This window comes from Syngnathoides biaculeatus, chromosome 3 (assembly GCF_019802595.1).
Source record: "Syngnathoides biaculeatus isolate LvHL_M chromosome 3, ASM1980259v1, whole genome shotgun sequence".
NCBI lineage: Eukaryota > Metazoa > Chordata > Actinopteri > Syngnathiformes > Syngnathidae > Syngnathoides > Syngnathoides biaculeatus.
Window position 1 is genome coordinate 39,291,317 of NC_084642.1, and position 15,444 is coordinate 39,306,760.

General features: G+C 43.4%; 1 protein-coding gene across 4 annotated transcripts in view; it reads right to left on the minus strand.

The window, feature by feature from the left end:
• Nucleotides 1–15,102, minus strand: part of ppip5k1a (diphosphoinositol pentakisphosphate kinase 1a) — a 182,785-nt gene extending 167,683 nt beyond the window's left edge. For all 4 annotated transcript variants that reach the window (XM_061815774.1, XM_061815773.1, XM_061815772.1 and 1 more), the window contains exon 1: nt 14,971–15,102. The gene's annotated coding sequence lies outside the window, so the exon portion shown is untranslated. The remainder of the gene's footprint in view (nt 1–14,970) is intronic.
• Nucleotides 15,103–15,444: the final 342 nt, after the last annotated feature.

Sequence of the window (15,444 nt, forward strand, 5' to 3'; positions counted from 1 at the left end):
CTAGCTGCTTTGGGGGTGCTTTTCTGCACATTGGACAGGACGACTGCACTGTATTAAGGAGAGGATGAACGCAGCCATGTATTGTGAGATTTTGGGGAACAACCTCTTTCCCTTAGTCAGAGCATTGAAGATGGGTTGTGGCTGGGTCTTTCAACATGACAATGACCCGAAGCACACCTCCAGGAAAGCGAAGGAGTGGGTCCGCAACAAGCATATCAAGGTTCTGGCGTGGCCTAGCCAGTCTCCAGACCTAATCCCAATAGAAAATCTTTGGAGGGAGTTGAAACTCCATGTTTCTCAGCGACAGCCCACAAACCTGTCTGATCTAGAGAAGATCTGTGTGGAGGAGTGGGATAAAATCCCTCCTGCAGTGTGGACAAACCTGGTGTTTAACTACAGGAAACGTTTTGACCTCTGCAATTGCAAACAAAGCCTATTGTACCAAATATTAATATTGTTTTTTTCAGGTGTTCAAATACTTATTTGCAGCTTCTTCTTCTTCTTCTTTTCCTTTCGGCTTGTCCCGTTAGGGGTCGCCACAGCGTGTCATCTTTTGCCATCTTAGCCTATCTCCTGCATCTTCCTCTCTAACCCCAACTGCCCTCATGTCTTCCCTCACCACATCCATAAACCTTCTCTTTGGTCTTCCTCTCGCTCTTTTGCCTGGGAGCGCCATCCTCAGCATCCTTCTACCAATATACTCACTCTCTCGCCTCTGAACATGTCCAAACCATCGAAGTCTGCTCTCTCGAATCTTGTCTCCAAAACATCCAGCTTTGGCTGTCCCTCTAATGAGCTCATTTCTAATCCTATCCAACCTGCTCACTCCGAGCGAGAACCTCAACATCTTCATTTCTGCCACCTGTTGTTTCTTCAGTGCCACCGTCTCTAATCCGTACATGATGGCCGGCCTCACCACTGTTTTGTAAACTTTGCCCTTCATCCTAGCAGAGACTCTTCTGTCACATAACACACCAGACACCTTTCGCCAGCTGTTCCAACCTGCTTGGACCCATTTCTTCACTTCCTGACCAAACTCATCATTGCTCTGGATTGTTGACCCTAAATATTTGAAGTCGTCCACCCTCGCTATCTCTTCTCCCTGTAGCCTCACTCTTCCCCCTCCACTTTTCTCATTCACGCACATATATTCTGTTTTACTTCGGCTAATCTTCATTCCTCTCCTTTCCAGTGCATGTCTCCATCTTTCCAATTGTTCCTCTGCATGCTCCCTGCTTTCACTGCATATGACAATATCATCTGCGAACATCATGGTCCAAGGGGATTCCAGTCTAACCTCATCTGTCAGCCTATCCATTACCACTGCAAACAGGAAGGGGCTCAGAGCTGATCCCTGATGCAGTCCCACCTCCACCTTAAATTCCTCTGTCACACCTAAGGCACACCTCACCATTGTTCTGCTGCCATCATACATGTCCTGTACTATTTTAACATACTTCTCTGCCACACCAGACTTACGCATGCAGTACCACAGTTCCTCTCTTGGTACTCTGTCATAGGCTTTCTCTAGATCCACAAAGACACAATGTAGCTCCTTCTGACCTTCTCTGTACTTTTCCACGAGCATCCTCAAGGCAAATAATGCATCTGTGGTACTCTTTCTAGGCATGAAACCATACTGTTGCTCACAGATACTTACTTCTGTCCTGAGTCTAGCCTCCACTACTCTTTCCCATAACTTCATTGTGTGGCTCATCAACTTTATTCCTCTATAGTTCCCACAGCTCTGAACATCCCCTTTGTTCTTAAAAATGGGAACTAGAACACTTTTCCTCCATTCTTCAGGCATCTTTTCGCCCGCTAGTATTCTGTTGAATAAGTTGGTCAAAAACTCCACAGCCATCTCTCCAAATTGCTTCCATACCTCTACCGGTATGTCATCAGGACCAACTGCCTTTCCATTTTTCATCCTTTGTAGTGCCTTTCTGACTTCCCCCTTAGTAATCATTTCCACTTCCTGGTCCTTCACTCTTGCCTCTTCAACTCTTCCTTCTCTCTCATTTTCTTCATTCATCAACTTCTCAAAGTATTCTTTCCATCTATTTAGCACACTACCGGCACCAGTCAACACATTTCCATCTCTATCCTTAATCACCCTAACCTTCTGCACATCCTTCCCATCTCTATCCCTCTGTCTGGCCAACCTGTAGAGATCCTTTTCTCCTTCTTTCTTGTCCAACCTGGTGTACATGTCTTCATATGCCTCTTGTTTAGCCTTTGCCACCTCTACCTTTGCCCTACGTCGCATCTCGATGTACTCCTTTCGCCTCTCCTCAGTCCTCTCAGTATCCCACTTCTTCTTCGCTAATCTCTTTCCTTGTATGACTCCCTGTATTTTGGGGTTCCACCACCAAGTCTCCTTCTCCCCTTTCCTACCAGATGACACACCAAGTACTCTCCTGCCTGTTTCTCTGATCATCTTGGCTGTCGTCGTCCAGTCTTCCAGGAGCTTCGGTTGTCCATCGAGAGCCTGTCTCACCTCTTTCCGGAAGGCCGCACAACATTCTTCCTTTCTCAGCTTCCACACATGGTTCTCTGCTCTGCCTTTGTCTTCTTAATCTTCCTACCCACCACCAGAATCATCCTACATACTACCATCCTATGCTGTCGAGCTACACTCTCCCCTACCACTACTTTACAGTCAGTAACCTCCTTCAGATTACATCGTCTGCACAAAATATAATCTACCTGCGTGGTTCTACCGCCGCTCTTGTAGGTCACTATATGTTCCTCCCTCTTTTGGAAATAAGTGTTCACTACAGCCATCTCCATCCTTTTTGCAAAGTCCACCACCATCTGCCCTTCAAAGTTCCTTTCCTGGATGCCGTACTTACCCATCACTTCTTCATCGCCCCTCTTTCCTTTACCAATATGTCCATTACAATCTGCACCAATCACAACTCTCTCGCTGTCTGGGATGCTCAGAACTACTTCATCTAGTTCCTTCCAGAATTTCTCTTTCAACTCTAGGTCACATCCTACCTGTGGTGCATAGCCGCGAACCACATTATACATAACACCCTCAATTTCAAATTTTAGTCTCATCACTCGATCTGATACTCTTTTCACCTCCAAGACATTCTTAGCCAGCTCTTCCTTTAAAATAACCCCTACTCCATTTCTCTTCCCATCTACTCCGTGGTAGAATAATTTAAACCCTGCTCCCAAACTTCTAGCCTTACTACCTTTCCACCTGCTCTCTTGGATGCACAGAATATCAACCTTTCTCCTAATCATCATGTCAACCAACTCCTGAGCTTTTCCTGTCATAGTCCCAACATTCAAAGTCCCTACACTCAGTTGTAGGCTCTGTGCATTCCTTTTTTTCTTCTGACGCTGGATCCGGTTTCCTCCTCTTCTTTGTCTTCGACCCACAGTAGCTGAATTTCCACCGACGCCCTGCAGGTTAGCAGTGCAGCTACATCACACAAATAAATCGGTAAAAAATTATGCATTGTGATTTCTGGATTTTTCTTTTTAGATTATCTCTCTCACAGTGGACATGCATCTACGATGAAATTTCAGACCCCTTCATGATTTCTAAGTGGGAGAACTTGCAATATAGTAGGTTGTTCAAATACTTATTTTCTTCACTGTATATTGTGTGGATGTTGTTGTATTCCCTGCATAAGGGCATTACTTAACCAACTTATAAACCACTGCTATTGCCCCGACAAATTCAAAATTGGCCGAAATATATCCACACCTGGCACAACAGGGTAATAGTGATATTGTTGACCACGATGATGGCGTGATGACTTCTCTTCTAAACCTGTTCTCTGATCCAATAGATTACAAGTGATTAGAGCTATATTTTCCTATGAGTGTAACTATGTTTTAATCAATATGATTCTGTAGCATAAAGCCGAAAGGGTGATCTATTAGATTAAGGGTGCCCAGACTTTTTTACCCCAAGATCTACTTTTCAAGCAGCCAGCCTCTTTCGAGCTCCCGATGGGGGGGTGATTATGTTGCCTCTTATATTTAAAATACAGAATTAGCTTTTTGTGCACTGAATTTTCTGTGCTTTCATCCTGGATCAGGCTGTGCCATGGTGGAATTTTAAAATTACACACCATCTCATCCTGCACTTTCTACTTTGTCTTCAGATCAGACCTTTCGCACTCGGAAAAGAGAAAATCTCGTCCAGTTTAACCAATTATTCTTTGATTATTCACATCCTCTGACAGTCATTGCATCTTAAAACAACAGAATTTCTTTTTTAACAGTCTCCATTAATATCGAAAGTAAACATAAGCAGCATGTATAGCTCGTCTTTGCTCTACATTGCACAAACTGTTTGCTCACTAAAGCAGCGGTGGCGGACGCTGTCATTAAAAAAAAAACACACACACATTGATGGGCTGCGTAATTACTGTAGCATTTGTAATTATGAGTGTACATCTTTGGAGGGGGGTGGGGGGTGTTAGGTAAATTAGGAAAAAAAGTGTGGCGGAGCAGCGGTCGTTAGAAAAAGTTGTGTGTGCTGCCTAAAAGAAACCAGTGGCTTTTTCTTTTCAGTTTTTCCAGTACGTATGCAAATTGTGCCATTGGATATAACAACCAGTCATCCCTCACTCATTGAATCACATTGCAAAATGCCACAAACTTAATAGCTATATGTTATACTTTCAATTTGAATTGGATTTTTTTTTTTGGTTATCGCGCGCAACGCAGAATATCTGCGAAGAGACTGCATCAGCGGTGCACAATTGTGCACGAGCGCAGTTTTGAGGGAACGTTGGCTGACATCTTTTTTTTTGGTTTTTTTTTGGCATGTCGTACAGCGATCGAACAAGACCGGTCGATCATGATTGACGCATTGAGCACCCCTGTATTAGATGATGTGAGGATTTGAGGAAAAAAATGATAAACAGGGGGATAAGGTAGGAATAATTGTAAATGTAATTAAGTAACTCCTCCTGCCTGCAATGAAGAATGCTTTTCTCTGCTACAATTAAGAAAGTTATTGTCTGCAATGAAGAATGATTTGCTCTCCTCCAATTAAGTAACTGTTTCTACCTGCAATGAAGAATGCTCTGCTCTGTTCTCGATAACATGGTAGGAAATGTGGGATAAACAGGGGGGAAATGTAGGAATAATTGTGAATGTAATTATCATACATCTGCTTCCAATAAAGAAATGCTTGGCTCTGCTCTAGATAACGTGGCAACCGCTTAGCAGGAGATATCACAAGAACAAGAACATCTAATCATCAGAACTGTTAGAACAAGTAGCACCTGTTGTCTGCTAAAGAAATGATGACCACACATGTACTCAGAAATCTTACACACACACACACACACACACACACACACACCACACACACACACACAAGTACACTTTGTTTCCAACTATGTTTTGCTCACTTGTCTCCTTTTTGTAACATTCATGTAAATAAGGGGTGTTTGAAACTAAATAAATGGAGATGCTGAGGAAAGGATAATGAAGAGAGTGCAGTGGTGAATTGTATGAGACCATTCCTCTCCTCTCTTCTCGCGAGCTTTCAAACTTGAACTGGTGTCTTTGCTTACTTTTGTCCTGTTTAATGACTGTCTAATTGGTAAACCTGACATGGGGCTGTCCTGGTTGACACTTCTGCAACATCGCATGAAAATTGGGGACAGTGCCTCTGGAACAGACTTGGGAGGTGGTCTCCCTTTTTAAGAAGAGGATGAGTCCCCGATAAGGCACCTCAGCCCAACTGGTAAGATCTATTCAGGGGTGCTGGAGAAGAGGGTCGGTCCATCGGGAGGTCAAATCTGTGATTCAGGAGGGGCAATGTGGTTTTCGTCCTGGCTGTGGAACAATGGACCAGCTCCACACCCTCAGCAGGATCCTTAAGTGTGTGCATGGGAGTTCACCCAACCATTCTACATGTGTTTTGTGAACTTGGAGAAGGCGTTCGAACGTTTCCCTCAAGTAGTCTTTTTTTTTTTTTGGGGGGGGGGGGGGTTCTTCGGGAGTATGAGGTACCGAACCCCCTGATACGGACTGTTCAATGCGTGTACGACCGCTGTCAAGAATTTGGTCCACATTGCCGACAATAAGTCAGACTGGTTTCCGGTAAGAGTTGGCCTCCGCCAAGGCTGCCCTTTGTCACCGATTGTGTTTTTCAGCCGAGGCGTAGAGTGTGTGGTTATGTATGGTTAGTGGTTTGGTGGCCTCAGCATAACATGTCTGCTCTTTGCAGATGATGTTGTTCTGTTGGCTTCATCAAGCCGTGATCGCCAACTCTCACTGGAGCGGTATGCAGCAAAGTGTGAAGCGGCTGGGATGAGAATCCGCACCTCCAAATCTGAGACCACGGTCCTCAGTCGCAAAAGGGTGACATTCCCTCTCCGGGTCGGGGATATATCCTGTCCCAAATGGAGGAGTTCAAGTATCTTGGGGTCTTGTTCATGAGTGAGGTAAGAATGGAGCGGGAGATCGACAGAAGGATCAGTGCACAGTCTGCAGTGATGTGGACTTTGTATCGGTCCATTGTGGTAAAGAGGGAGCTAAGCCGAAAGGTGAAGGTCTTAATTTACCAGTCGATCTATGTCCCTACCCTCACCTATGGGCACTAATTGTGGGTTGTGACCGAAAGAACAAGATCCCGGGTACAAGCAGCCGAAATGAGTTTCCTCTGCAGGGTGTCCGGGCTCTCCCTTAAAGATAGGATCAGAAGCTTGGTCATCCGAGAGGGGCTCAGTGTCGAGCCACTGGTCCTCTGCATTGAGAGGAGCCAGATGAGGTTGCTGGGGCATCTGATCCGGATGCCTCCCGGACGCCTCCCCCAGTGAGGTGTTCTGGGCATGTCCCACCAGAATGAGACCCGGGGACGACCCAGGACATACTGGAGAGACTATGTCTCTCGGCAGTCCTGGGAACTCCTCGGGATCCCTCCAGAAGAGATGGAATTACTGGCTGGGTATCCCTGCTAAAGCTTCTTCCCGCGCGCCCCTACCCAGAGAAGTGGTAGAAAATGGATGGATGGATGGATGGATGGATGGACATTTGTAATTTTTGCTTCTCAGCAAAAAATTATTGCACATTCCTGAATCCCCACACAGCAGAAAATCACGACATGATGTCAGAACGAACAGAAATATGGGAACCATTCGACACCAATGTGAGGATGATGAGTTTCCAATACTTTGAACGATGAACAATTCTGAAAGGTCCCATGAAGACCGTGAAGAATACGAGCTCTATAAAGGCGTTAAAGGTTATCATTTTGAGCCAATTCGACTGAACACACGTTCAAATCCAGACAAAGGTCAGAGCCAAGGAATACATCATTTGTGTTGGAAATACTGACTGATAAGCATTTCAGAATCAGCTTTAAAGGCCAAGTGTGTAGAACACACAAGGAATTTTTCTCCAGCAGTCGGTGCTGCCCTGGTACGACACACAGAACAGAAAACAGAGAACAAGGAACAACATAGCAACAAGGACAAAGAACAAGAGACATTTCTGTTTATAGGAATTATTCCTTATAAGACGTGTAAGATGTGAAATCTATATAGATGAGTAGGTTAAAAATGTCAATTGTGCAAAGGGGGCGGTTTTAGTGATGAATCGTGCAGTCTGCAAAATAAATATAGTAAAATAAATAAATATAATATTTTATATAGATATATTACTCATACTGACTGGACCTGCAGGGTGTGAGTGAGTGTCCGAACATGGGACAAGGCAGAAAAATAATAGGTTTACTGAATTGAATGACTTAATTTCCAGAGGGGAAAAAAATGTTCGAATACCTGCTAGTTTTGACTTTCATTGATCTGTATCGTTTTCCCGATGGAAGAAGCTGGAAGAGCTGGTGGCCAGGATGTTGAGGGTCCGAGAGGATCCTGCCTGCTCTGGACCTGGTTCGCGTTGGGTGCAAGTCTTCAATAGTGGGTAGCGCAGTGCCAATAATCCGTTCAGCCGTTTTGACTGGCTGGCGGCTCCAAACCAGACTGTGATGGCGGTACACAGTAGTGATTCGATAACCGCTGTGGAGAACGGTCTCACCAGCTCTTGTGACAGGCTGTGCTTCCTTGGAAGCCGCAAGAAGTACATCCTTTGCTGGGCTTTTTTGAGGATGGAGGTGTTGTTTGTCCACCACTTCAAGTCCTCTGAGACTGTAATTCCCGAGAAATTGAATGTCTCGACAGTTGACACAAGCCAGTTAGACAGCTTCAAGGGCAGCTGTGGTGAAGGATGCCTGCTGAAGTCCGTAATCATCTCCACAGTCTTTCGAGTGTTCAACGAAAGGTTGTGTTGACCACACCAAAAAGCTCCAGTCTCGCCACTTCCTGTCAATACGCAGACTCGTCGCCGTCTTTGATGAGGCCGATGACCGTGGTGTCATCTGCGACCTTCACGAGTTTGACAGTCGTATACCACGAGGTGCAGTTGTTCATGTAGAGATAAAACGACCAGAGGGTAGAGGGCACAACCATGGGGTGCCCCAGTGCTTATTGTGCGCTGTCTGAACCCATGGGTACTTGAGGTTGCCTCTCTCCAATTCAGGCAACAGTATCGGCAGCAACTGGATTTTCCACATGAGTAAGAGCTGTTTTAAAATTTATTAATATTAATATTTCTCCTAATCAGCCCAGAATTTTGCAATTTGTATTCAGATTTTTTAATATAAAGAATTATTTATTTGATTATTGTTCCTGCTAAAAGCAGCATTGGTCCAATCAATGCTTGTTCAAACAGAGTTCCATTCTGGAACATTGTCATCTGAGTATATCTTCTTCCTTTCAAGTCCATCCTGCTTTTAGACATCTTATGAGATGGTGTTGGGGAATTGTAGCCAGAAATAACCGAATAAAAGTAATCAGTAATACAGCCCGATGGGGGCATAAACCAGTGCAATCTGTAGGACGGTCCCAAGCCCGGATAAATGCAGAGGGTTGCGTCAGGAAGGTCACCCGGCGTAAAAACTGTGCCAAACAAATATGAGCGTTCATCTAAAGAATCCCATACCGAATCGGTCGTGGCCCGGGTTAACAATGCCCGCCCCCGGCACTGCTAACCTGCAGGGCGTCGGTGGAAATTCAGCTACTGTGGGTCGAAGACAAAGAAGAGGAGGAAATTGGATCCAACGTCACAAGAAAAGGAGGAATGCACAGAGCCTACAACTGAGTGTAGGGACTATGACAGGAAAAGCTCAGGAGTTGGTTGACATGATGATGAGGAGAAAGGTTGATATTCTGTGCATCCAAGAGAGCAGGTGGAAAGGTAGTAAGGCTAGAAGTTTAGGAGCGGGGTTTAAATTATTCTACCACGGAGTAGATGGGAAGAGAAATTGAGTAGGGGTTATTTTAAAGGAAGAGCTAGCTAAGAATGTCTTGAAGGTGAAAAGAGTATCACATCGAGTGATGAGACTAAAATTTGAAATTGAGGGTGTTATGTATAATGTGGTTAGCGGCTATGCCCCACAGGTAGGATGTGACCTAGAGTTAAAAGAAATTCTGGAAGGAACGAGATGAAGTAGTTCTGAGCATCCCAGACAGCGAGAGAGTTGTGATTGGTGCAGATTGTAATGGACATATTGGTAAAGGAAACAGGGGCGATAAAGAAGTGATGGGTAAGTATGGCATCCAGGAAAGGAACTTTGAGGGACAGATGGTGGTGGACTTTGCAAAAAGGATGGAGATGGCTGTAGTGAACACTTATTTCCAGAAGAGGGAGGAACATATAGTGACCTACAAGAGCAGAGGTAGAGGCACGCAGGTGGATTATATTTTGTGCAGACGATGTAATCTGAAGGAGATTACTGACTGTAAAGATGGAGACATGCACTGGAAAAGAGAGGAATGAAGATTAGCCTTAGTAAAACAGAATATATGTGCGTGAATGAGAAAGGTGGAGGAGGAAGAGTGAGGCTACAGTGAGAAGAGATAGCGAGGGTGGAGGACTTCAAATATTTAGGGTCAACAATCCAGAACAATGGTCAGTGTGGTAAGGAAGTGAAGAAACGGGTCCAAGCAGGTTGGAACAGCTGGCAAAAGGTGTCTGGTGTGTTGTGTTATGTGAGTCTCTGCTAGGATGAAGGGCAAAGTTTACAAAAACAGTGGTGAGGCCGGCCATGATGTACGGATTAGAGACGGTGGCACTGAAGAAACAACACGAAGCAGAACTCAAGGTAGCAGAAATGAAGATGTTGAGGTTCTCGCTCGGAGTGAGCAGGTTGGATAGGATTAGAAATGAGCTCATTAGAGGGACAGCCAAAGTTGGATGTTTTGGAGACAAGATTCGAGAGAGCAGACTTCAATGGTTTGGACATGTTCAGAGGCGAGAGAGTGATTATATTGGTGGAAGGGTGCTGAGGATGGAGCTGCCAGGCAAAAGAGCGAGAGGAAGACCAAAGAGAAGGTTTATGGATGTGGTGAGGGAAGACATGAGGGCAGTTGGGGTTAGAGAGGAAGATGCAGAAGATGACACGCTGTGGCGACATCTAACGGGACAAGCCGAAAGGAAAAGAAGAAGAGGCAGAAATAACCGCGTGCCACTTCCATCCTGGTGTGATGTCTAAGATTCGTGACAGATGACAAAGATAAGACTGGATTGAAATGGTCTCCATCCTGAATTTTTTTGTTTTGTCTTTGTTAAATGTTAATGTATATGTTTGTATATGAACTAAACATACACCACAGAACTGAAATCATCGCATTTTTATTGAACTGTATGCTTACATTGTGTATAAATGTTTCTCTCACCACATTTTGACTGATTGCTGATTTGGTCTTTCAATATGAGCAACTTTAGGCCACCTGAGGTTGAAATACATGTTGCAGTATCCTCTCTGCTCTGAAAGAAATGTGTTTCTTTCTCATGAATAAGCATTTCTTCAGTCTGGTAACTTTTGGAATGTACCAAAGATAGAGACCCAGGATTTGCTGGTTTGATGTCAACCTCTTGTGCAGAAGATGGTTCCTGCAACATCTGTAATTAATGTAGAAAAGATTCAAAGTTTATAAAATAAGAAAAAATCTATAGATAGTTTATTTAAATCAATTTCATGGTGTACAAATTATTTTTGATAAGGTGAAAACATGTCTCCTCGAGAGCACAATTCATTTCAATCAACCCTTGCTTCATACTTTGGATGAGGTTTTAAAGCAGCTTATGTTGATAAAATCTCCATAGGACAATGTGGTAACAAAGGAAAGAGTTTAATTCACTGATTTAATAATTCCACACGATGCTGGTATTGGTCGCAGTTTTCGTTTTCTCAACAACCAAGTTTCCCAAGGAAGTACTATGTACAAATTTGCGAGTAAGAGAATTGACATTAGTTTGCAGTTATAAACTGTTCTGTGAGTGACTAGTATGCAATACTGTTTGTTCAATACGACATAGTATTTTATTAAAATTAAACACCCTGCATATATCAGAACATAAGCTTGCTGGACTTGTCAATAGCCAGATATACAGTACTTCCTTGTGATGCTGTTTGGGGTGGAGTCACGGGCATTTTTTGTTTACATTTTGGAAAGCTGACATTAAATTTTAAACTTAAAAGGTTTGTATACAATATTATCCTGTTTTTCTAGTTGAGAATGGTCAAACGGTTTGCTATGGTAAAATATTTTTCGCCAAGAACGACGTGCTACTTTTATTCAACCATATCCACACTGTTCAGTTTTCAGGAAATGAAATATAATCAACATACCTCGTCAACTTGTGTTTTAACCAAAGGTCTTCGCAGTTTTGGTACTTTCTGTGGGGGCGCTTCTGAGCTTGTCAGACAGTGTCCAGGTTCGGTGGCTGATCCAAGTTCGCATTTGGTCCCTTTAGCAACACCGATCTGTTCGGCTGTCGGAACTTGCTGTATGGTAGGCACTGATCCAGGTTTTAACATTTAGAACCAATCTCAAACATGAGTCCACCAGTCAAAGATTCCGGGGTGAAATGTTCACTGCATATGCCAGACTGCTGACTGGGTTTGTTAAAATTTGCTCTCGTTTGCACAAACCTGACCCACTGTCATTTGAATTGCGACAAAACTGAACCGCACACTTCTTCCAACATTGTTATGAATTTATTTTAGCTTCAATCACTGAGAAATTCTCGAAATGAATTGGTTTTGTTCAGCGTCAACAAGCAGTGCTGCGAGTAATAAAGCTGTGACACAAACACAAGTCGCCTAGTTGTGATGTCAGAGGCAAGCCGGACAAAAAGGGCCGTTTGTCAGGTACAGGAAACTCGGTCAAAGTTCGTGGATTTTAATTCATAAATATTTTTTGGTAAAAACATCAAACAAGATATGCATTTTATGGTACAGTTGAACATATATTTTTGTCTCAATAAGATTACTTCCACTCGAAAATTGACGTTCTATTCACTCAAACAATACAATTCAAAGCCAATTTCTGTTTTTCCCATCAGTTAAAGGGGAAATCCAGTGTTTTTCATGAACAATGTATCCAATAGGTCATGTAATATGTACTCTATTTTGACAATGTGATGTTAAATCCTGTCTCATTGAATAGTGAGAAGATTTTTATCAACAATTACGCTGCCATTTTCGCGAGTCACATGACCTACGTGCGTGGATGTGACGTGTTACATGCCGTTCCAAACGCTCGATTACATGGGACACCATCTATGCCCAGTGCTGATTTCTTGGATTTATCCTCATCTGATGAAGAAATGGCTGTATCGGTTGATCGGGAAGACGGAACCTGTGGCTGTAAATGTTGACTAGTCGGTTTGTTCTTTGGGCGGTGCCTAACTACTGGGAGGCCTATGCGCGGGACATAAGTGCGTAAACAAATGCGCCAGGGCTCTGGGCCGGCAGCTGGGGATGGTTCTTCAGACGGGAATGACGCGGAGTCTGACGAATGAGCTCCGGCGGTGGGCCGTGAGCAGAGATTTGGCGGCGGCGGAGGTGGTTAGCCAAGCTTCGGCGGAGGCCGTTAGCCTTGGACGCCGAAGCTAGGCTAAAGGCCTCCGCCGCCACCGGAGCTCAGCTAAAGGCTTCCGCTGCCGCCGAAGCTCGGCTCAAGGCCACCGCCAAAGCCAGACTAACGGACCCCGGAGTTCGGCTCGCGGCCCGCCGCTGGAGCTCATGACCCGCTGCTGGAGCTCCCTCGTCAGACTCCGCGTCATTCCGCCCAAAGAACCATGCGAATATTCAACATTAATTACAGTTACAGGTTCAAATCTGTATGGAAGTATTCCTCTGTCTTCCCGATCAACCGGTACTGCTATTTCTTCATCAGATGAGGATAAATCCGAGAAATCAGCGCTGGGCATAAATGGTGTCCCATGTAATTGAGCGGTTGGGATGGCACGTAACACGTCACAATCCTCCACGTACGTCATGTGACTCGCGAAAATAGCAGCACCCATGAAAATTCGTAATTGTCGATAAAAATCTTCTCAAAATACTATTAAATGAGAGAGGATTTAACATCACATTGTCAAAATAGGGTACATATGACATGACCTATTGGATACACTGTTCATGCAAACCACTGGATTTACCCTTTAATTTTCATTACATTTTTATTTATTACTTGTCATCTTTCTGTAATCACTGTGGGTTTTTCCTTTCATTAACAAGTGGGTAAAAAAATTTCCAGATGTACCGCACGTGTATTTTGTTTGTTTTTTTACATTTTATGGGGGCACGGTGGTGCAACCGGTTAGCTTGTTAGCTCCACAGTTCTACACAATGGGGTTCAAATCCCAGTCCCGGCTGTGTGGAGTTTGCATGTTTTCCCCGTGCCTCTGTGGGTTTTCTCCGAGAACACCGTTTTTTTCCCATATCCCAAAAATATCCATTAATTGGAGACTCTAAATTGTGATTGTGAGTATCACTGTTGTTTGTCCTTTGCGATTGTCTGGCAACCAGTTCAGGGCTTACCCCGCCTCCTGTCCGTTTATTGCTCGTATAAACTCCAGCACTCCCGAAATCCTTGTAAGGATAAGGGCATTGGAAAATGAATGGATTTATATTTTATGAATTCTACCAAATAACAACTTTCTCTCTGATCAGCAAGTTAAAAAAGAGAAAAACAACAACCGATCATAGATCCGATCACAAGAAAGAGCAGTTTAAATTACCTATTCATTTAGTGTATATAATTGTGTCCTAATTGCTCAAAAAAAGATTGAAACGATCATTTGTCAGATCATAACAGTAAAAATCTTTGTAATCACAACTCCAGCAACATCATTTTCTTGTGACTGTATCTCAGATTTAGAATCGTGACAAAATGACAATGCTTTTTAAAGTTGCTGTGCAGTGGCCACCTTAGTTTTGCATACTATGCACTGAGTCCTCAAAACAATCTAATGGCCTGACATGACATGCCACACTTGGCAACCAGCACACTGACACTTTAAATGGTGAGGATGCATCAACATGATCCCCAGTTCTAAATAAATCATTTGAGTTTTATCTAAGCAAATTAATATCGACTTGCTTGGTCTGAAAGATTCTAACCTGTGTTGCTATTCCATTGGATTCAGTCAGTATGCAATATACAGTACAGTCAATTGATTCAGTTAGTATGTAATATACAGTCAGCATCCAAAATCAAAACGCCAAAATATAGACTTCGTGGTTAATAGCAAAGCTCGATAGCTGTCACTATGATGGGTTGGACAACATGACACTTGGAAACGTAGCCTTTGAGATGTCGACAAATACAGCTCGGTAGTTTCATCTATCTATGAGTGATGTATTGGCTTGGACTTGGTAATGTTTATTACATTATAGCAGCTCACTTTATTCTCGTCAGTTGCTTTAAAAGACAAAGCCTTACCCAGTCAAATTTAACATTGTAGAACAGGCTAATATTAGCATTCGACAGGGTCATCAATGTAAACAAATCCCAGCGTTATTATGTTTGTACCTTTAGGAGACATTACTGTTACATGTTTGCGTTACACATAACTATTCACCCATAGTATTTGATGTGATCATCATAATAGTATAAAAAATAAACTCACAATGAAGTTGGAGCGTCACGTAATATACCAGTTTCCTCCCTTGACACCTTGCGCATGTAACCTAACTTACTTTTTCGTGTTCATAAACGCAAGAGCAACGTTTGAAAGAACCAATAGAACCAGGGAGGTATGTCAGGAAGGCGTTCCACAAAACACACAGCGGCCAATTCACTGCGAATAAGAAAAAGAAGAGCGAGGATTATTTAAAAAATAAATCTTTGGATTTAACTTGAAATACTAAATTCAGTATGTTTCATTGGAATGCACTTTTGCGTGTTCTAAATTACGCGACTATTCTTTTCCTTTCGGTTTTTCCCGTTAGGGGTCGCCAAAGCACATCATCTTTTTTTTCCATGTAAGCCTATGCCTCAACCTTCTCTTTGGTCTTCCTCTCACTCTTTTGCCTGACAGCTTCATCCTCAGCACCCTTCTACCAATGGACTCACTCTCTCGCCTCCGAACATGTCCAAACCA